The sequence below is a fragment of the Triturus cristatus genome, chromosome 1_2, assembly GCF_964204655.1.
Source record: "Triturus cristatus chromosome 1_2, aTriCri1.1, whole genome shotgun sequence".
NCBI classification, from domain to species: Eukaryota; Metazoa; Chordata; class Amphibia; order Caudata; family Salamandridae; genus Triturus; species Triturus cristatus.
Window position 1 is genome coordinate 123,722,178 of NC_140580.1, and position 23,171 is coordinate 123,745,348.

A 23,171-nucleotide genomic window follows, 5' to 3' on the forward strand; every position below is an offset into this window, starting at 1 on the left:
GGAATTTCCACTGATATCCTAACAGAAGTGAGACATGTTTCATTAATTCGGATGAGAACGGCTGGCCGTTATCTGAGTAGACAATACGTGGTAAACCGTATCGTGGGAAGAATTCTCGAACTAACTGTTTGGCAGTGGTCGGGGCAGTGTAATCTGAAACCGGGTATGCCTCCGTCCAGCGGGACAGAGCGCAGACAACTACGAGAACATATTTGAATCCTCGACATCGTTCCATCTGGATATAATCCATCTGGAGTACTTCAAAAGGATGATCAGGAGGATGAAATCCACCCTGTTCTACGGGAACGCTTTTTCCTGGGTTAAACTGACAACAGATCATACAGGTACGGACTTTTTTTGCTTTGCTGCTGCTCGTAAATGTTTATTGAACCAAATGTGTTGAATGCTGTCTAGCATAGCTTTTTCTCCGAGATGTGCTGGACTATGTGTAGTGTTAATTATAACTTGGACCATTGAATCAGGAAGGAACCATACAGACTTTTCCTTCATCATCCATCCTTGGTCCGTTTGAATCCCTCCTAATTCAGTCCATTTCTTTATTTCGTCTGGTGTAGCATGTGTCTGTATGTCAATCACGTCAAGAGTAGGATCTTTAACTGTCATACAATGTGTCGGTGTCGGGACTATTGTCTTTGTCATGTCGGGGGTTTGACTTTGAGCAGTCTGTTTAGCTGTTCTGTCGGCTAGATCATTGCCTTGAGAAATGATATCAGTAACTTTCGTATGAGCTTTACATTTCATAATTGATATTGCAGTAGGTAGATGTATTGCATCTAATAAGGCATGAATGAGGGGTCCGTGCTGAATGTGGGCACCGTGGGAAGTTAAATAACCTCTCTCTCGCCACAGCACGCCGAAGTCATGTACAACTCCGAATGCATAACGTGAATCAGTGTATATGTTGACTTTTTTACTTGTGGCTTGAATACAGGCTTGTGTCAGAGCAATAAGCTCTGCGGCTTGAGCTGACAAAGTATTAATACGATTAGTTTCAATGACTTCTGTATCTGTTGTGACTGCATAAGCAGCCACTAACTCTCCTGTATTCGTTCTCATACATGAACCATCTACATACAACGTCAGGTCTGGATCTGACAATGGGACATCTGTCAAGTCTTGTCTGGGTTTTGTCGTTATAGTAATAACTTCAATACAGTCATGAGCTAGTGGGTCTGTTCCGGTTACTGGCAAAAGTGTGGCAGGATTCAATGTGTTACAGCGTCTGATTTCTATATGTGGTTGAAACAATGTAAGTTCATACCCTGTAAGTCGTGCTATAGTCAAGTGTTGTGTTTGCGTTCTATTCACAAGGACTTCTACTGTGTGTGGTACTTGAACTGTCAATGGATGTCCTAACACTATGGCATCGCTTTGTCTAATTGCTAAAGCTGTCGCTGCTACTGATTTTAGGCATGCAGGCAAAGCCTGAGCTACGGGATCTAATGTACTAGAAAAATAAGCACATGGTTTGTGTGCTCCTGCTTGTTCCTGTGTGAGTACTGACAAAGCAGTACCTTCGCGTTCTGTAACAAAGAGTGTAAACTGTTTTCTGTAACATGGCGTTGCTAAAACAGGTGCTTGACATAAAGCTTTCTTTAGGCTTTCAAAAGCTTGTGTATGTTCCTGAGTCCAAGGGAGAACAGTCGATGTGGCTGCCTCCTGGGTTGTCAACTGGATGAGTGGTTTTGCTAGAAATGCATATTGCGGGATCCACTGTCTACAGTATGAAGTGAGGCCTATGAAAGCCCGCACCTCCTTTTGTGTCTTGGGTATTGGCATGTTAGTTATTAACTGAATGCGGTCTGGTGTAAGCTGCCTTCCCTCCTTGGACAGCGAGTGTCCAAGATAAACAACTCGCTGGACACAGAATTGCAGCTTAGAAGGGGACACCTTGTGTCCCTTTTCGGCTAGAAATTTTAAAACTGTCAGTGATGCTTTTTCACATTCTGGTTCGCTTCTTGCGGTGATCAGCAAATCATCGACGTATTGGAGCAGAGCAGTGTTAACTGGCATGTGGATACTATCTAGTTCTCGTTTCAGTGCTTGGCTATAGATGCTGGGGCTTTCTGTAAATCCTTGTGGTGCGCGTGAGAATTTAAAGCTACGTCCATTTAAACTAAATCCGAATAAATATTGGCTTTCCGGATCTATTGGGACGCTGAAAAAGGCATTCTTGAGATCGATTACAGTAAAGAATGTCGCTTCGGAATCAATAGCTGTCAGTAATGACGAGATATCTGGGACCACAGGGAATTGTGGCACAATGCATTTGTTTAACTCGCGCAGATCAATAACCAATCGATAGACTGGCGGGGCCTTAGGATCTGTTCGTTTAAGAATCGGAATTATCGGCGAATTACATACATTGGAGTCCGTTTCCACGACTACTCCTTGGGCAATGAGCTCGTCAATTATTTGTAGTAAAGCCACTACAGCATCTGGTGGTAACTTGTATTGTCGCATTCGTGGTAGCACCATTCCTGCCTTTAATGTGACTTGATATGGTGTAATATTCATGCGTCCAACATCAGTAGGGCCTTGTGCCCATAGATGTGTAGGTAAAGTCTGTAGTCGGGGATCCATGTCTCTAGACACATAGTGACCTTTAAAATCACGTAAAAACAACCTTACTCCTTCCGGAGAACAACATATTATGGCTCCTAGAGCTTTCAACGTTTTTATTCCTAGCAAGTTTTCTGGACATGATTTAGTAAGCAATAAATCTGTAGTTCGGGTCAGAGGTCCTATCGTAAGTGGCAGAGGTTGTGACACTTCATTAATAATAGGTTTTCCTGAAAAACCAAGGGAAATATTCTGTGAGCCTGAGAGGGGTGCCCCTGGAACTTCACTACGTTTTATGGTCGTTCGACTTGCCCCTGTATCGAGTAGAAATTTTCTATCTTGGCCTAATAATTCACTATGTACATAAGGTCCTTCTTGGTCTACTGGGATTTCAATAAGGGGTAAGTCAACTTCCCTCTCTAGGCTAGTTCATGCGTAACGCTGATACTCAGGATATTCATACTGTGCGGTCTGATACATTTGTCGTGTTGTTGTCTGTGTGGCAGCAACAGGCAACGGTGGTGCAGCTGGCACAAACTGTATTGGCTGTTGTGCGGCTGGCATGGCCTGGGCATGCTGCGGAGCTCTTTGTTCATTCTGCTCTTGTCTAAATGGCCGTGATCTTTCTTGTGTTTTACCTATGCTGATATTATGTTTCAAAACTGGACAATCGTGTACGTAGTGACCTGGCTTTTTACAATAATTGCATGTCCCTTTTACAGGTCCTGCTGAATCGGAATGTGTCATACCCTTTTTATGTCCTTCAGCTGGAACTGTCTGGGAAACTAGCATTTTCATTTTCGTGTCTTTCATGCGTCTGTGTTCATGTTCTTGTTCCTCTCTAATTCTATTGTGATGGTACTGTAACATTTGTAACATTTGTGATGGAGTGTTACCTTGCCAGGTACTCTCGAATTTTAATACTCTATTCTTTACTGGTGGCAGGGCATTTTCTACTAATTTTGTTACAAACAGATGTGGGTATGATTCGCTACTTGCTTTTATGCCACTATTTATACCAAAACATTTTTCAAATCGGGCATAGTAATCACTAGTGTCTTCATCTTGCTTCTGTTTACAGGCTGAAATTGTACCCCAATCTTCCTTTTTCGTAGTTAATAAACGTGGCAGTACCTGTACTAATAAACCTGGCAGTGCTTTAGTTTTATCCCCAAGTCCTGCTCCTGCAGTTCGGGCCTTTTCTTCTGCTTCTAACACTGACCATTCTATCTTTTGGTCTCCTACCTCCCACTCTTTTTCCTTGAGTTTCTCATAAATACCAGCAGGCATTAATACCTTTAATATTGTCATAATGTCGGGATAGGTATACTCTCCCATGAGTAACATGTCTTTAATTTCTCGGTGAAAACCCGCTGGATCTTTGTCATGACTGGGTACCACTTTTTTCATTTGTAACAATTCTATTTTTGATATGGGCGTGTATACAAATACGCGCCTAAACTCGTTGTCCTCGCCTCTTATTGGGTGCACTTCTCGTAAGGGATTCTGTCTATCCATGTGATACATGGTTCTTTCCTTGACGGGCAATGAAACATGCTCTGAGCATACAAAAACAATATACTGCTTTCTTGATTCTATAATTTCTTTAATTAATTTAGTACCTGGACCTCTCCATTTATTCATAAGTAATTCAGTCAGTATGTCAGGTAAGGGACCAGGGTCCGAATGCTGACTCCGATATAGTATAATGAGTTGTTGAATCATATAAATCCCAGCTAACCTCTGTTCATCTGGGGTAAGATTCAAAAATGTGCGTACTACTGTATCATCACTATATTTTCCGGGACTGTCCACCCAATGGACAGCTGCCCTGGCTAAATCTTGTTCATCCATGGAATCGAGAAAATGATAACCCCTTCGTTCTTGGAGTAGTTTGTCGGCGGTTTGGAACGAGTGCTCGTTAGACCTTATATTAATTATAGGTATTTGGAAATTCCTGTTATTATCTGGACATATCGGACGTATCGAGTCAGTAAGACATCTATTACTATTACAAGATCTTCCTCTACCTACATAGGCTATGGTGTCCGACTGTCCTGTGGGCAGTCCTGACCCTTCTTCCTCGCTTTGTTCGAACTCGTCTACCTCTAATCTCTCTTCGTGTAGGCGTTCTATTTCTTTACGGATCTTTCGGCACATGGCTATTATACAATTTTGTTTATCATGTCTCCCTTCTGATATATTCTGGCTCCATCTTGTAAGAATTTTCATTGCTTCCGGGTCTACCCCCGGTCGGTCTTGATTTCTGATCACACAGTTTATGAGGAAACGTAACAGTTCCCCCTGTATCTCTACTTTCTGGTATTCCATAGCTCTGTTAATACATTCTGGATCTCGCCCTGTTTGGACAAAATGATATATTTTATCTAGATGCTCAGTCATTCCTGGTAACTTTCCTAAATACACTGCGGCTCGTCTGATACGCAATGATGCCAGGGTCATTTCGTCCTCTTTACCGGGCACAGGGTCATATCTACAATCTATAAGAAGTTCCTTCAGCGTACGGGCACTTATGAGTTTCGGTGTACGTGGATGTGCTGACTCTTGAAAAGTAAGTTTATTTATTCTGGGTGGCGTAGAAAAAATGTTGCTAGCACCTCCCGTAGCCCCATCTGGGGTGTCGGGCGTGAAAGGATTCGTCGAACGTGACACAGCAACTACAGGTGTGGACATAGCTGTAGAAGTAGCTGTAGGAGCGGATGCAGAAACAGATGTGCTTGCCGGAACTTGTGACTCGATTTGTTGCTGTAGGGATACGGGCACTGGATCTTGGCGTTGAACCTCCCTGGTATGCGGTCTATGTGGGGCGGAATTAGCATACTCGGGAGCTGCGTCATCTAAATATGAGGAAAGAAAAACATCTTCTGCGGTTCTAGGATGCCCCTTAGGATGTACCTTGATTGGGAATAATGGGGGTGGCAAGTCTTTCGGTATCTCTGGAGTAGCCTTAGGTAATCCTTCGGCCAGAAGGGGATACATACCATTCATAAGGGCATTTCTTTGTCTGTCTACTTGTTCTGATTTCACTCGGATACCTTCCTCAATTAATAGATTTCCTTGAACTTTATTTGAACTTTCTTTATTCCTTTCTTCCTGTCTACGTGCTTTTTCTGTACGTCTATGAGATTCTTTACGCCATAACTCAACGGCGTCCTTCTGTGACTGTCTGACTTTCCTTTTCCATAACTCTTCCTCGACTTTCATGATGCACTCTGCATCCCAGGTCCCCGCTGCGGGCCACCTCTGACTTTCTGGTAATCCCTTGGTATAGTCTACCCATAAATCAAGAAATAATATAGCGTCTAAGCCATGTTTGTGATACATAAAGTGCCCTGGAGTGTCCCTAGGAGGAATAGGAACGGCTTCTTCGAGAACCCCTTTTCTCGTAGTGATCTGTCTTAATTTCGAAAAGAGCGGCATATTGAGAACTGACCTTATACTTGATTTTGACCAACTGACCTGATACTTGAATTTGGACAGACTTAATACAATAAACACGATAATGAACAGTCATTCATACCACAATATGCAGGACGTTTTAACACATTAAACATTAAACATTAAACCTTTAACTGAAACAACAATGATGATCGTCTGCATAACTAATCACCAAGCTTAATTTTTGACAATAACTAGATACTTCGGAATACTTGATATACTGCTAAACAGTACAGATACACTGCTAAAACAGTGCAGACCGGATTTGTGTACCCAAACCCGTCTTGACCGGCACAACCTATGTGCACGTCAGAAATGCCTCCCCAGTAATGGTACTCACCGGGTAGCTTCGGAAACGGAAGGCCTCAGTAACTTGAACTTGAACCGGACTGGACTCGACTCGACTCGTCGGACACTGGGCTTGACTTCGGACTGGTGGGTCTCTGTGTACCTCGGATCTTGCTCTCTCAGCTAGGCTCTGGTCGGGATACTTCGCACTTCTCACCGCCTCGTCTGGGTGTTGATCGCAGTCTCAGTCGCCCCCGCTTGACCGGAGGGAGATACAGGAAATCCTGCTGGTACGCGTTATTGTCCGTCCAGCTGTGGCAGGAGACCGGGCCTGCAACTCACCGCCGGCGCGTGAGATGAGAAAGTGTCCCTGTTCGGGCGCCATTCATGTGGTAAATAATTTTCCTTTACCGGGACTGAATTTGATACAGAAACATAATAAAATAGCTCAATAAAATGAGAGGCAGAATCCGTGGTATTAGAGGTTCGGAATGGGCTTTATTCCAATAATCGATTATAATCGGATGCTTCAAGTTCCATCACCCCGGAGGTTCAGGAAGTGAAGTACATACATTATTGACATGAAATGACTTTTATAGTACATATATTACTATGAAGCGAATGCAATAGGCGTAACAATTGATAAGGAAAATGACGATTTGTCTGTGTAACCAGAAATGGGTGTAATAAAGAGTAAAAAGGAACATAATTGGTTATGATGTCATATATAGGTGGATCTATAAGATAATACTTGGCCTAGATGCGCGCGCAGCAGTATGACGTGTAATTGACGTGTAACTAGGGGGTGAAGGGGACTTGACATTCAGCTCTACATGTGGAGACGAAAAGTCTGGGGGGTCAAGTCAACCTAATCCCAAATCATATCTAACATCCTATGTTTAAAGAACTATGTTATCCATAAAAGAAGGACTCTCGGACAGAATCTATTCTATACTGACTGTGCGTGCATGTACAAGCGTCTAAGTGTCTACACTGAATGCGAGGGGGTAGGAATATTCCATGGTAACAGGGCTATGAATTACTTGCATGAGGACAGAGAAGCCGGCCTTTTGCTCGGTAACTGGAAGAATGTTTACTTAAGCTACTAGGCAGGAATGCATCGGTTGAGGGGGAAGCAGATAATTCGAAGGTGAAATACAGTACTTGGCAGAGAATAGGCTGATGTCAGGCTTCGTGAGCCGCGCAGAGAATGAGACAAAGTTCATGGTCACAGATGCAGGCTCAGACTGGAGCTTTCAGAGGCAGAAGGCAAAAGGAGTTTTGATGACAGAATCAGGGCCTACTTGCCTGGACTGTAAAATGGCATAAGTGAGCCATACAAAGCCGGTGGCCTTTCATATTTAGGAATGGAATATCCGGCCTGTTCATGGCGGATCTGACAGAGGACATGTTGACGGTGGACGCACATGTATTTGCGTCTTCATAACTGGAACTGGAGGGAACATACATGTACTTGTGACACGCACATAGAACCGTTGGGGTCCAAGATAGGGGACATAACTGACCAGAAAAATCCATATTTCCACAAGGTCACGGGTCATCGTTTTTCATCAGAAAATTGATTTTTTGGACTGTCGAAAAATTGATTCAAAATGTCATTTAGATTGTGCCTCATGTTGAATAACTACTTTTTAAAGCCTCAATGTGACCAAATTTGCCATTTTTACAGACTTTTTCTCCTACTCAGAAGCTTCTATTTCGACCAATTTCAGGCATTAAAATGACACTAAACACACTAATTTTAGTTCTAAGAGTTCTAATTCACATGCAATATTCATTTGCAGACAAAAAATTAAACATTAAAAAATTACCATTTCTGACCATCTGGAGAAAATTCGACAGGTCACGGGTCATCGTTTTTCATCAGAAATTTGATTTTTTGGACTGTCGAAAAATTGATTTAAAATGTCATTTGGATTGTGCCTCATGTTGAATAACTACTTTTTGAAGCCTCAATGTGACCAAAATTGCCTTTTTTACAGACTTTTTCTCCTACTCAGAAGCTTCTATTTCGACCAATTTCAGGCATTAAAATGACTCTAAACACACTAATTTTAGTTCTAAGAGTTCTAATTCACATGCGATAATCATTTACAGTCAATAGGTTAAACATTAAAAAATTACCATTTCTGACCATCTGGAGAAAATTCGACAGGTCACGGGTCATCGTTTTTCATCAGAAAATGTATTTTTTGGACTGTCGAAAAATTGATTCAAAATTTCATTTGGATTGTGCCTCATGTTGAATAAATACATTTTAAAGCCTCAATGTGACCAAAATTGCCATTTTTATAGACTTTTTCTCCTACTCAGAAGCTTCTATTTCGAACAATTTCAGGCATTAAAATGACTCTAAACACACTAATTTTAGTTCTAAGAGTTCTAATTCACATGCGATAGTCATTTACAGTCAATAAATTAAACATTAAAAAATTACCATTTCTGACCATCTGGAGAAAATTCGACAGGTCACGGGTCATCGTTTTTCATCAGAAAATTGATTTTTTTGGACTGTCGAGAAATTGATCCAAAATGTCATTTGGATTGTCCCTCCTGTTGAATAACTACTTTTTAAAGCCTCAATGTGACCAAAATTGCCATTTTTACAAACTTTTTCTCCTACTCAGAAGCTTCTATTTCGACCAATTTCAGGCATTAAAATGACTCTAAACACACTAATTTTAGTTCTAAGAGTTCTAATTCACATGCGATAGTCATTTACAGTCAATAGGTTAAACATTAAAAAATTACCATTTCTGACCATCTGGAGAAAATTCGACAGGTCACGGGTCATCGTATTTCATCAGAAAATTCATTTTTTTGGACTGTCGAAAAATGTATTCAAAATTTCATTTGGATTGTGCCTCATGTTGAATAAATACATTTTAAAGCCTCAATGTGACCAAAATTGCCATTTTACAGACTTTTTCTCCTACTCAGAAGCTTCTATTTCGACGAATTTCAGGCATTAAAATGACTCTAAACACACTAATTTTAGTTCTAAGAGTTCTAATTCACATGCGATAGTCATTTACAGTCAATAGGTTAAACATTAAAAAATTACCATTTCTGACCATCTGGAGAAAATTCGACAGGTCACGGGTCATCGTTTTTCATCAGAAAATTGATTTTTTGGACTGTCGAAAAATTGATTCAAAATGTCATTTAGATTGTGCCTCATGTTGAATAACTACTTTTTAAAGCCTCAATGTGACCAAAATTGCCATTTTTACAGACTTTTTCTCCTACTCAGAAGATTCTATTTCGACCAATTTCAGGCATTAAAATGACTCTAAACACACTAATTTTAGTTCTAAGAGTTCTAATTCACATGCAATATTCATTTGCAGACAAAAAATTAAACATTAAAAAATTACCATTTCTGACCATCTAGAGAAAATTCGACAGGTCACGTCATCGTTTTTCATCAGAAATTTGATTTTTTGGACTGTCGAAAAATTGATTCAAAATGTCATTTGGATTGTGCCTCATGTTGAATAACTACTTTTTAAAGCCTCAATGTGACCAAAATTGCCATTTTTACAGACTTTTTCTCCTACTCAGAAGATTCTATTTCAACCAATTTCAGGCATTAAAATGACTCTGAACACACTAATTTTAATTCTAAGAGTTCTAATTCACATGCAATAGTCATTTGCAGTCAAAAAATTAACATAAAAAAATTACCATTTCTGACCATCTGGAGAAAATTCGACAGGTCACGGGTCATCGTTTTTCATCAGAAAATTTGATTTTTTGGACTGTCGAAAAATTGATTCAAAATTTCATTTGGATTGTGCCTCACGTTGAATAAATACATTTTAAAGCCTCAATGTGACCAAAATTGCCATTTTTATAGACTTTTTCTCCTACTCAGAAGCTTCTATTTCGAACAATTTCAGGCATTAAAATGACTCTAAACACACTAATTTTAGTTCTAAGAGTTCTAATTCACATGCGATAGTCATTTACAGTCAATAAATTAAACATTAAAAAATTACCATTTCTGACCATCTGGAGAAAATTCGACAGGTCACGGGTCATCGTTTTTCATCAGAAAATTGATTTTTTTGGACTGTCGAGAAATTGATCCAAAATGTCATTTGGATTGTCCCTCCTGTTGAATAACTACTTTTTAAAGCCTCAATGTGACCAAAATTGCCATTTTTACAAACTTTTTCTCCTACTCAGAAGCTTCTATTTCGACCAATTTCAGGCATTAAAATGACTCTAAACACACTAATTTTAGTTCTAAGAGTTCTAATTCACATGCGATAGTCATTTACAGTCAATAGGTTAAACATTAAAAAATTACCATTTCTGACCATCTGGAGAAAATTCGACAGGTCACGGGTCATCGTATTTCATCAGAAAATTCATTTTTTTGGACTGTCGAAAAATGTATTCAAAATTTCATTTGGATTGTCCCTCCTGTTGAATAACTTCTTTTTAAAGCCTCAATGTGACCAAAATTGCCATTTTTACAGACTTTTTCTCCTACTCAGAAGCTTCTATTTCGACCAATTTCAGGCATTAAAATGACTCTAAGCCCACTAATTTTAGTTCTAAGAGTTCGAATTCACATGCAATAGTCATTTGCAGACAAAAAATTAAACATTAAAAAATGACCATTTCTGACCATCTGGAGAAAGCTCGTCAGGTCACGGGTCATCGTTTTTCATCAGAAAATTGATTTTTTGGACTGTCGAAAAATTGATTCAAAATGTCATTTACATTGTGCCTCATGTTGAATAACTACTTTTTAAAGCCTCAATGTGACCAAATTTGCCATTTTTACAGACTTTTTCTCCTACTCAGAAGCTTCTATTTCGACCAATTTCAGGCATTAAAATGACACTAAACACACTAATTTTAGTTCTAAGAGTTCTAATTCACATGCAATAGTCATTTACAGTCAATAGGTTAAACATTAAAAAATTACCATTTCTGACCATCTGGAGAAAATTCGACAGGTCACGGGTCATTGTTTTTCATCAGAAAATTGATTTTTTGGACTGTCGAAAAATTGATTCAAAATTTCATTTGGATTGTGCCTCATGTTGAATAAATACATTTTAAAGCCTCAATGTGACCAAAATTGCCATTTTTACAGACTTTTTCTGCTACTCAGAAGCTTCTATTTCGACCAATTTCAGGCATTAAAATGACTCTAAACACACTAATCTTAGTTCTAAGAGTTCTAATTCACATGCGATAGTCATTTACAGTCAATAAATTAAACATTAAAAAATTACCATTTCTGACCATCTGGAGAAAATTCGACAGGTCACGTCATCGTTTTTCATCAGAAAATTGATTTTTTGGACTGTCGAAAAATTGATTCAAAATTTCATTTGGATTGTGCCTCATGTTGAATAAATACATTTTAAAGCCTCAATGTGACCAAAATTGCCATTTTTACAAACTTTTTCTCCTACTCAGAAGCTTCTATTTCGACCAATTTCAGGCATTAAAATGACTCTAAACACACTAATTTTAGTTCTAAGAGTTCTAATTCACATGCGATAGTCATTTACAGTCAATAAATTAAACATTAAAAAATTACCATTTCTGACCATCTGGAGAAAATTCGACAGGTCACGGGTCATCGTATTTCATCAGAAAATTCATTTTTTTGGACTGTCGAAAAATTGATTCAAAATTTCATTTGGATTGTGCCTCATGTTGAATAAATACATTTTAAAGCCTCAATGTGACCAAAATTGCCATTTTTACAGACTTTTTCTCCTACTCAGAAGCTTCTATTTCGACCAATTTCAGGCATTAAAATGACTCTAAACCCACTAATTTTAGTTCTAAGAGTTCGAACTCACATGCAATATTCATTTGCAGACAAAAAATTAAACATTAAAAAATTACCATTTCTGACCATCTGGAGAAAATTCGACAGGTCACGTCATCGTTTTTCATCAGAAATTTGATTTTTTGGACTGTCGAAAAATTGATTCAAAATGTCATTTGGATTGTGCCTCATGTTGAATAACTACTTTTTAAAGCCTCAATGTGACCAAAATTGCCATTTTTACAGACTTTTTCTCCTACTCAGAAGATTCTATTTCAACCAATTTCAGGCATTAAAATGACTCTAAACACACTAATTTTAATTCTAAGAGTTCTAATTCACATGCAATAGTCATTTGCAGTCAAAAAATTAACATTAAAAAATTACCATTTCTGACCATCTGGAGAAAATTCGACAGGTCACGGGTCATCGTATTTCATCAGAAAATTCATTTTTTTGGACTGTCGAAAAATTGATTCAAAATTTCATTTGGATTGTGCCTCATGTTGAATAAATACATTTTAAAGCCTCAATGTGACCAAAATTGCCATTTTTACAGACTTTTTCTCCTACTCAGAAGCTTCTATTTCAACCAATTTCAGGCATTAAAATGACTCTAAACCCACTAATTTTAGTTCTAAGAGTTCGAATTCACATGCAATAGTCATTTGCAGACAAAAAATTAAACATTAAAAAATGACCATTTCTGACCATCTGGAGAAAGCTCGTCAGGTCACGGGTCATCGTTTTTCATCAGAAAATTGATTTTTTGGACTGTCGAAAAATTGATTCAAAATGTCATTTAGATTGTGCCTCATGTTGAATAACTACTTTTTAAAGCCTCAATGTGACCAAAATTGCCATTTTTACAGACTTTTTCTCCTACTCAGAAGATTCTATTTCGACCAATTTCAGGCATTAAAATGACTCTAAACACACTAATTTTAGTTCTAAGAGTTCTAATTCACATGCAATATTCATTTGCAGACAAAAAATTAAACATTAAAAAATTACCATTTCTGACCATCTGGAGAAAATTCGACAGGTCACGTCATCGTTTTTCATCAGAAATTTGCTTTTTTGGACTGTCGAAAAATTGATTCAAAATGTCATTTGGATTGTGCCTCATGTTGAATAACTACTTTTTAAAGCCTCAATGTGACCAAAATTGCCATTTTTACAGACTTTTTCTCCTACTCAGAAGATTCTATTTCAACCAATTTCAGGCATTAAAATGACTCTAAACACACTAATTTTAGTTCTAAGAGTTCTAATTCACATGCGATAGTCATTTACAGTCAATAAATTAAACATTAAAAAATTACCATTTCTGACCATCTAGAGAAAATTCGACAGGTCACGGATCATCGTTTTTCATCAGAAATTTGATTTTTGGGACTGTCGAAAAATTGATTCAAAATGTCATTTGGATTGTGCCTCATGTTGAATAAATACATTTTAAAGCCTCAATGAGACCAAAATTGCCATTTTTACAGACTTTTTCATCTACTCAGAAGCTTCTATTTCGACCAATTTCAGGCATTAAAATGACTCTAAACACACTAATTTTAGTTCTAAGAGTTCTAATTCACATGCGATAGTCATTTACAGTCAATAAATTAAACATTAAAAAATGACCATTTCTGACCATCTGGAGAAAGCTCGTCAGGTCACGGGTCATCGTTTTTCATCAGAAAATTGATTTTTTGGACTGTCGAAAAATTGATTCAAAATGTCATTTAGATTGTGCCTCATGTTGAATAAATACATTTTAAAGCCTCAATGTGACCAAAATTGCCATTTTTACAGACTTTTTCATCTACTCAGAAGCTTCTATTTCGACCAATTTCAGGCATTAAAATGACTCTAAACACACTAATTTTAGTTCTAAGTGTTCTAATTTACATGCGATAGCCATTTGCAGACAAAAAATTAAACATTAAAAAATTACCATTTCTGACCATCTGGAGAAAATTCGACAGGTCACGGGTCATCGTTTTTCATCAGAAAATTGATTTTTTTGGACTGTCGAAAAATTGATCCAACGTGTCATTTGGATTGTCCCTCCTGTTGAATAACTTCTTTTTAAAGCCTCAATGTGACCAAAATTGCCATTTTTACAGACTTTTTCTCCTACTCAGAAGCTTCTATTTCGACCAATTTCAGGCATTAAAATGACTCTAAGCCCACTAATTTTAGTTCTAAGAGTTCGAATTCACATGCAATAGTCATTTGCAGACAAAAAATTAAACATTAAAAAATGACCATTTCTGACCATCTGGAGAAAGCTCGTCAGGTCACGGGTCATCGTTTTTCATCAGAAAATTGATTTTTTGGACTGTCGAAAAATTGATTCAAAATGTCATTTACATTGTGCCTCATGTTGAATAACTACTTTTTAAAGCCTCAATGTGACCAAATTTGCCATTTTTACAGACTTTTTCTCCTACTCAGAAGCTTCTATTTCGACCAATTTCAGGCATTAAAATGACACTAAACACACTAATTTTAGTTCTAAGAGTTCTAATTCACATGCAATAGTCATTTACAGTCAATAGGTTAAACATTAAAAAATTACCATTTCTGACCATCTGGAGAAAATTCGACAGGTCACGGGTCATTGTTTTTCATCAGAAAATTGATTTTTTGGACTGTCGAAAAAATGATTCAAAATTTCATTTGGATTGTGCCTCATGTTGAATAAATACATTTTAAAGCCTCAATGTGACCAAAATTGCCATTTTTACAGACTTTTTCTGCTACTCAGAAGCTTCTATTTCGACCAATTTCAGGCATTAAAATGACTCTAAACACACTAATCTTAGTTCTAAGAGTTCTAATTCACATGCGATAGTCATTTACAGTCAATAAATTAAACATTAAAAAATTACCATTTCTGACCATCTGGAGAAAATTCGACAGGTCACGTCATCGTTTTTCATCAGAAAATTGACTTTTTGGACTGTCGAAAAATTGATTCAAAATTTCATTTGGATTGTGCCTCATGTTGAATAAATACATTTTAAAGCCTCAATGTGACCAAAATTGCCATTTTTACAAACTTTTTCTCCTACTCAGAAGCTTCTATTTCGACCAATTTCAGGCATTAAAATGACTCTAAACACACTAATTTTAGTTCTAAGAGTTCTAATTCACATGCGATAGTCATTTACAGTCAATAAATTAAACATTAAAAAATTACCATTTCTGACCATCTGGAGAAAATTCGACAGGTCACGGGTCATCGTATTTCATCAGAAAATTCATTTTTTTGGACTGTCGAAAAATTGATTCAAAATTTCATTTGGATTGTGCCTCATGTTGAATAAATACATTTTAAAGCCTCAATGTGACCAAAATTGCCATTTTTACAGACTTTTTCTCCTACTCAGAAGCTTCTATTTCGACCAATTTCAGGCATTAAAATGACTCTAAACCCACTAATTTTAGTTCTAAGAGTTCGAACTCACATGCAATATTCATTTGCAGACAAAAAATTAAACATTAAAAAATTACCATTTCTGACCATCTGGAGAAAATTCGACAGGTCACGTCATCGTTTTTCATCAGAAATTTGATTTTTTGGACTGTCGAAAAATTGATTCAAAATGTCATTTGGATTGTGCCTCATGTTGAATAAATACATTTTAAAGCCTCAATGTGACCAAAATTGCCATTTTTATAGACTTTTTCTCCTACTCAGAAGCTTCTATTTCGAACAATTTCAGGCATTAAAATGACTCTAAACACACTAATTTTAGTTCTAAGAGTTCTAATTCACATGCGATAGTCATTTACAGTCAATAAATTAAACATTAAAAAATTACCATTTCTGACCATCTGGAGAAAATTCGACAGGTCACGGGTCATCGTTTTTCATCAGAAAATTGATTTTTTTGGACTGTCGAGAAATTGATCCAAAATGTCATTTGGATTGTCCCTCCTGTTGAATAACTACTTTTTAAAGCCTCAATGTGACCAAAATTGCCATTTTTACAAACTTTTTCTCCTACTCAGAAGCTTCTATTTCGACCAATTTCAGGCATTAAAATGACTCTAAACACACTAATTTTAGTTCTAAGAGTTCTAATTCACATGCGATAGTCATTTACAGTCAATAAATTAAACATTAAAAAATTACCATTTCTGACCATCTGGAGAAAATTCGACAGGTCACGGGTCATCGTTTTTCATCAGAAAATTGATTTTTTTGGACTGTCGAAAAATTGATCCAACGTGTCATTTGGATTCTCCCTCCTGTTGAATAACTACTTTTTAAAGCCTCAATGTGACCAAAATTGCCATTTTTACAGACTTTTTCTCCTACTCAGAAGCTTCTATTTCGACCAATTTCAGGCATTAAAAGGACTCTAAACCCACTAATTTTAGTTCTAAGAGTTCGAATTCACATGCAATAGTCATTTGCAGACAAAAAATTAAACATTAAAAAATGACCATTTCTGACCATCTGGAGAAAGCTCGTCAGGTCACGGGTCATCGTTTTTCATCAGAAAATTGATTTTTTGGACTGTCGAAAAATTGATTTAAAATGTCATTTAGATTGTGCCTCATGTTGAATAACTACTTTTTAAAGCCTCAATGTGACCAAATTTGCCATTTTTACAGACTTTTTCTCCTACTCAGAAGCTTCTATTTCGACCAATTTCAGGCATTAAAATGACACTAAACACACTAATTTTAGTTCTAAGAGTTCTAATTCACATGCAATATTCATTTGCAGACAAAAAATTAAACATTAAAAAATTACCATTTCTGACCATCTGGAGAAAATTCGACAGGTCACGGGTCATCGTTTTTCATCAGAAAATGTATTTTTTGGACTGTCGAAAAATTGATTCAAAATTTCATTTGGATTGTGCCTCATGTTGAATAAATACATTTTAAAGCCTCAATGTGTCCAAAATTGCCATTTTTATAGACTTTTTCTCCTACTCAGAAGCTTCTATTTCGAAAAATTTCAGGCATTAAAATGACTCTAAACACACTAATTTTAGTTCTAAGAGTTCTAATTCACATGCGATAGTCATTTACAGTCAATAAATTAAACATTAAAAAATTACCATTTCTGACCATCTGGAGAAAATTCGACAGGTCACGGGTCATCGTTTTTCATCAGAAAATTGATTTCTTTGGACTGTCGAGAAATTGATCCAAAATGTCATTTGGATTGTCCCTCCTGTTGAATAACTACTTTTTAAAGCCTCAATGTGACCAAAATTGCCATTTTTACAAACTTTTTCTCCTACTCAGAAGCTTCTATTTCGACCAATTTCAGGCATTAAAATGACTCTAAACACACTAATTTTAGTTCTAAGAGTTCTAATTCACATGCGATAGTCATTTACAGTCAATAGGTTAAACATTAAAAAATTACCATTTCTGACCATCTGGAGAAAATTCGACAGGTCACGGGTCATCGTATTTCATCAGAAAATTCATTTTTTTGGACTGTCGAAAAATTGATTCAAAATTTCATTTGGATTGTGCCTCATGTTGAATAAATACATTTTAAAGCCTCAATGTGACCAAAATTGCCATTTTACAGACTTTTTCTCCTACTCAGAAGCTTCTATTTCGACGAATTTCAGGCATTAAAATGACTCTAAACACACTAATTTTAGTTCTAAGAGTTCTAATTCACATGCGATAGTCATTTACAGTCAATAGGTTAAACATTAAAAAATTACCATTTCTGACCATCTGGAGAAAATTCGACAGGTCACGGGTCATCGTTTTTCATCAGAAAATTGATTTTTTGGACTGTCGAAAAATTGATTCAAAATGTCATTTAGATTGTGCCTCATGTTGAATAACTACTTTTTAAAGCCTCAATGTGACCAAAATTGCCATTTTTACAGACTTTTTCTCCTACTCAGAAGATTCTATTTCGACCAATTTCAGGCATTAAAATGACTCTAAACACACTAATTTTAGTTCTAAGAGTTCTAATTCACATGCAATATTCATTTGCAGACAAAAAATTAAACATTAAAAAATTACCATTTCTGACCATCTAGAGAAAATTCGACAGGTCACGTCATCGTTTTTCATCAGAAATTTGATTTTTTGGACTGTCGAAAAATTGATTCAAAATGTCATTTGGATTGTGCTTCATGTTGAATAACTACTTTTTAAAGCCTCAATGTGACCAAAATTGCCATTTTTACAGACTTTTTCTCCTACTCAGAAGATTCTATTTCAACCAATTTCAGGCATTAAAATGACTCTGAACACACTAATTTTAATTCTAAGAGTTCTAATTCACATGCAATAGTCATTTGCAGTCAAAAAATTAACATAAAAAAATTACCATTTCTGACCATCTGGAGAAAATTCGACAGGTCACGGGTCATCGTTTTTCATCAGAAAATTTGATTTTTTGGACTGTCGAAAAATTGATTCAAAATTTCATTTGGATTGTGCCTCACGTTGAATAAATACATTTTAAAGCCTCAATGTGACCAAAATTGCCATTTTTACAGACTTTTTCTCCTACTCAGAAGCTTCTATTTAGAGCAATTTCAGGCATTAAAATGACTCTAAACACACTAATTTTAGTTCTAAGAGTTCTAATTCACATGCAATATTCATTTGCAGACAAAAAATTAAACATTAAAAAATTACCATTTCTGACCATCTAGAGAAAATTCGACAGGTCACGTCATCGTTTTTCATCAGAAATTTGATTTTTTGGACTGTCGAAATATTGATTCAAAATGTCATTTGGATTGTGCCTCATGTTGAATAACTACTTTTTAAAGCCTCAATGTGACCAAAATTGCCATTTTTACAGACTTTTTCTCCTACTCAGAAGATTCTATTTCAACCAATTTCAGGCATTAAAATGACTCTGAACACACTAATTTTAATTCTAAGAGTTCTAATTCACATGCAATAGTCATTTGCAGACAAAAAATTAAACATTAAAAAATTACCATTTCTGACCATCTAGAGAAAATTCGACAGGTCACGTCATCGTTTTTCATCAGAAATTTGATTTTTTGGACTGTCGAAAAATTGATTCAAAATGTCATTTGGATTGTGCCTCATGTTGAATAACTACTTTTTAAAGCCTCAATGTGACCAAAATTGCCATTTTTACAGACTTTTTCTCCTACTCAGAAGATTCTATTTCAACCAATTTCAGGCATTAAAATGACTCTGAACACACTAATTTTAATTCTAAGAGTTCTAATTCACATGCAATAGTCATTTGCAGTCAAAAAATTAACATAAAAAAATTACCATTTCTGACCATCTGGAGAAAATTCGACAGGTCACGGGTCATCGTTTTTCATCAGAAAATTTGATTTTTTGGACTGTCGAAAAATTGATTCAAAATTTCATTTGGATTGTGCCTCACGTTGAATAAATACATTTTAAAGCCTCAATGTGACCAAAATTGCCATTTTTACAGACTTTTTCTCCTACTCAGAAGCTTCTATTTAGAGCAATTTCAGGCATTAAAATGACTCTAAACACACTAATTTTAGTTCTAAGAGTTCTAATTCACATGCGATAGTCATTTACAGTCAATAAATTAAACATTAAAAAATTACCATTTCTGACCATCTAGAGAAAATTCGACAGGTCACGGATCATCGTTTTTCATCAGAAATTTGATTTTTTGGACTGTCGAAAAATTGATTCAAAATGTCATTTGGATTGTGCCTCATGTTGAATAAATACATTTTAAAGCCTCAATGTGACCAAAATTGCCATTTTTACAGACTTTTTCATCTACTCAGAAGCTTCTATTTCGACCAATTTCAGGCATTAAAATGACTCTAAACACACTAATTTTAGTTCTAAGTGTTCTAATTTACATGCGATAGCCATTTGCAGACAAAAAATTAAACATTAAAAAATTACCATTTCTGACCATCTGGAGAAAATTCGACAGGTCACGGGTCATCGTTTTTCATCAGAAAATTGATTTTTTTGGACTGTCGAAAAATTGATCCAACGTGTCATTTGGATTGTCCCTCCTGTTGAATAACTTCTTTTTAAAGCCTCAATGTGACCAAAATTGCCATTTTTACAGACTTTTTCTCCTACTCAGAAGCTTCTATTTCGACCAATTTCAGGCATTAAAATGACTCTAAGCCCACTAATTTTAGTTCTAAGAGTTCGAATTCACATGCAATAGTCATTTGCAGACAAAAAATTAAACATTAAAAAATGACCATTTCTGACCATCTGGAGAAAGCTCGTCAGGTCACGGGTCATCGTTTTTCATCAGAAAATTGATTTTTTGGACTGTCGAAAAATTGATTCAAAATGTCATTTACATTGTGCCTCATGTTGAATAACTACTTTTTAAAGCCTCAATGTGACCAAATTTGCCATTTTTACAGACTTTTTCTCCTACTCAGAAGCTTCTATTTCGACCAATTTCAGGCATTAAAATGACACTAAACACACTAATTTTAGTTCTAAGAGTTCTAATTCACATGCAATAGTCATTTACAGTCAATAGGTTAAACATTAAAAAATTACCATTTCTGACCATCTGGAGAAAATTCGACAGGTCACGGGTCATTGTTTTTCATCAGAAAATTGATTTTTTGGACTGTCGAAAAATTGATTCAAAATTTCATTTGGATTGTGCCTCATGTTGAATAAATACATTTTAAAGCCTCAATGTGACCAAAATTGCCATTTTTACAGACTTTTTCTGCTACTCAGAAGCTTCTATTTCGACCAATTTCAGGCATTAAAATGACTCTAAACACACTAATCTTAGTTCTAAGAGTTCTAATTCACATGCGATAGTCATTTACAGTCAATACATTAAACATTAAAAAATTACCATTTCTGACCATCTGGAGAAAATTCGACAGGTCACGTCATCGTTTTTCATCAGAAAATTGATTTTTTGGACTGTCGAAAAATTGATTCAAAATTTCATTTGGATTGTGCCTCATGTTGAATAAATACATTTTAAAGCCTCAATGTGACCAAAATTGCCATTTTTACAAACTTTTTCTCCTACTCAGAAGCTTCTATTTCGACCAATTTCAGGCATTAAAATGACTCTAAACACACTAATTTTAGTTCTAAGAGTTCTAATTCACATGCGATAGTCATTTACAGTCAATAAATTAAACATTAAAAAATTACCATTTCTGACCATCTGGAGAAAATTCGACAGGTCACGGGTCATCGTATTTCATCAGAAAATTCATTTTTTTGGACTGTCGAAAAATTGATTCAAAATTTCATTTGGATTGTGCCTCATGTTGAATAAATACATTTTAAAGCCTCAATGTGACCAAAATTGCCATTTTTACAGACTTTTTCTCCTACTCAGAAGCTTCTATTTCGACCAATTTCAGGCATTAAAATGACTCTAAACCCACTAATTTTAGTTCTAAGAGTTCGAACTCACATGCAATATTCATTTGCAGACAAAAAATTAAACATTAAAAAATTACCATTTCTGACCATCTGGAGAAAATTCGACAGGTCACGTCATCGTTTTTCATCAGAAATTTGATTTTTTGGACTGTCGAAAAATTGATTCAAAATGTCATTTGGATTGTGCCTCATGTTGAATAACTACTTTTTAAAGCCTCAATGTGACCAAAATTGCCATTTTTACAGACTTTTTCTCCTACTCAGAAGCTTCTATTTCGACCAATTTCAGGCATTAAAATGACTCTAAACCCACTAATTTTAGTTCTAAGAGTTCGAACTCACATGCAATATTCATTTGCAGACAAAAAATTAAACATTAAAAAATTACCATTTCTGACCATCTGGACAAAATTCAACAGGTCACGGGTCATCGTTTTTCATCAGAAAATGTATTTTTTGGACTGTCGAAAAATTGATTCAAAATGTCATTTGGATTGTGCCTCATGTTGAATAAATACATTTTAAAGCCTCAATGTGACCAAAATTGCCATTTTTACAGACTTTTTCTCCTACTCAGAAGCTTCTATTTCGACCAATTTCAGGCATTAAAATGACTCTAAACACACTAATTTTAGTTCTAAGAGTTCTAATTCACATGCGATAGTCATTTACAGTCAATAAATTAAACATTAAAAAATGACCATTTCTGACCATCTGGAGAAAGCTCGTCAGGTCACGGGTCATCGTTTTTCATCAGAAAATTGATTTTTTGGACTGTCGAAAAATTGATTCAAAATGTCATTTAGATTGTGCCTCATGTTGAATAACTACTTTTTAAAGCCTCAATGTGACCAAATTTGCCATTTTTACAGACTTTTTCTCCTACTCAGAAGCTTCTATTTCGACCAATTTCAGGCATTAAAATGACACTAAACACACTAATTTTAGTTCTAAGAGTTCTAATTCACATGCAATAGTCATTTACAGTCAATAGGTTAAACATTAAAAAATTACCATTTCTGACCATCTGGAGAAAATTCGACAGGTCACGGGTCATTGTTTTTCATCAGAAAATTGATTTTTTGGACTGTCGAAAAATTGATTCAAAATTTCATTTGGATTGTGCCTCATGTTGAATAAATACTTTTTAAAGCCTCAATGTGACCAAAATTGCCATTTTTACAGACTTTTTCTGCTACTCAGAAGCTTCTATTTCGACCAATTTCAGGCATTAAAATGACTCTAAACACACTAATTTTAGTTCTAAGAGTTCTAATTCACATGCGATAGCCATTTGCAGACAAAAAATTAAACATTAAAAAATTACCATTTCTGACCATCTGGAGAAAATTCGACAGGTCACGGGTCATCGTTTTTCATCAGAAAATTGATTTTTTTGGACTGTCGAAAAATTGATCCAACGTGTCATTTGGATTGTCCCTCCCGTTGAATAACTACTTTTTAAAGCCTCAATGTGACCAAAATTGCCATTTTTACAGACTTTTTCTCCTACTCAGAAGCTTCTATTTCGACCAATTTCAGGCATTAAAATGACTCTAAACCCACTAATTTTAGTTCTAAGAGTTCGAATTCACATGCAATAGTCATTTGCAGACAAAAAATTAAACATAAAAAA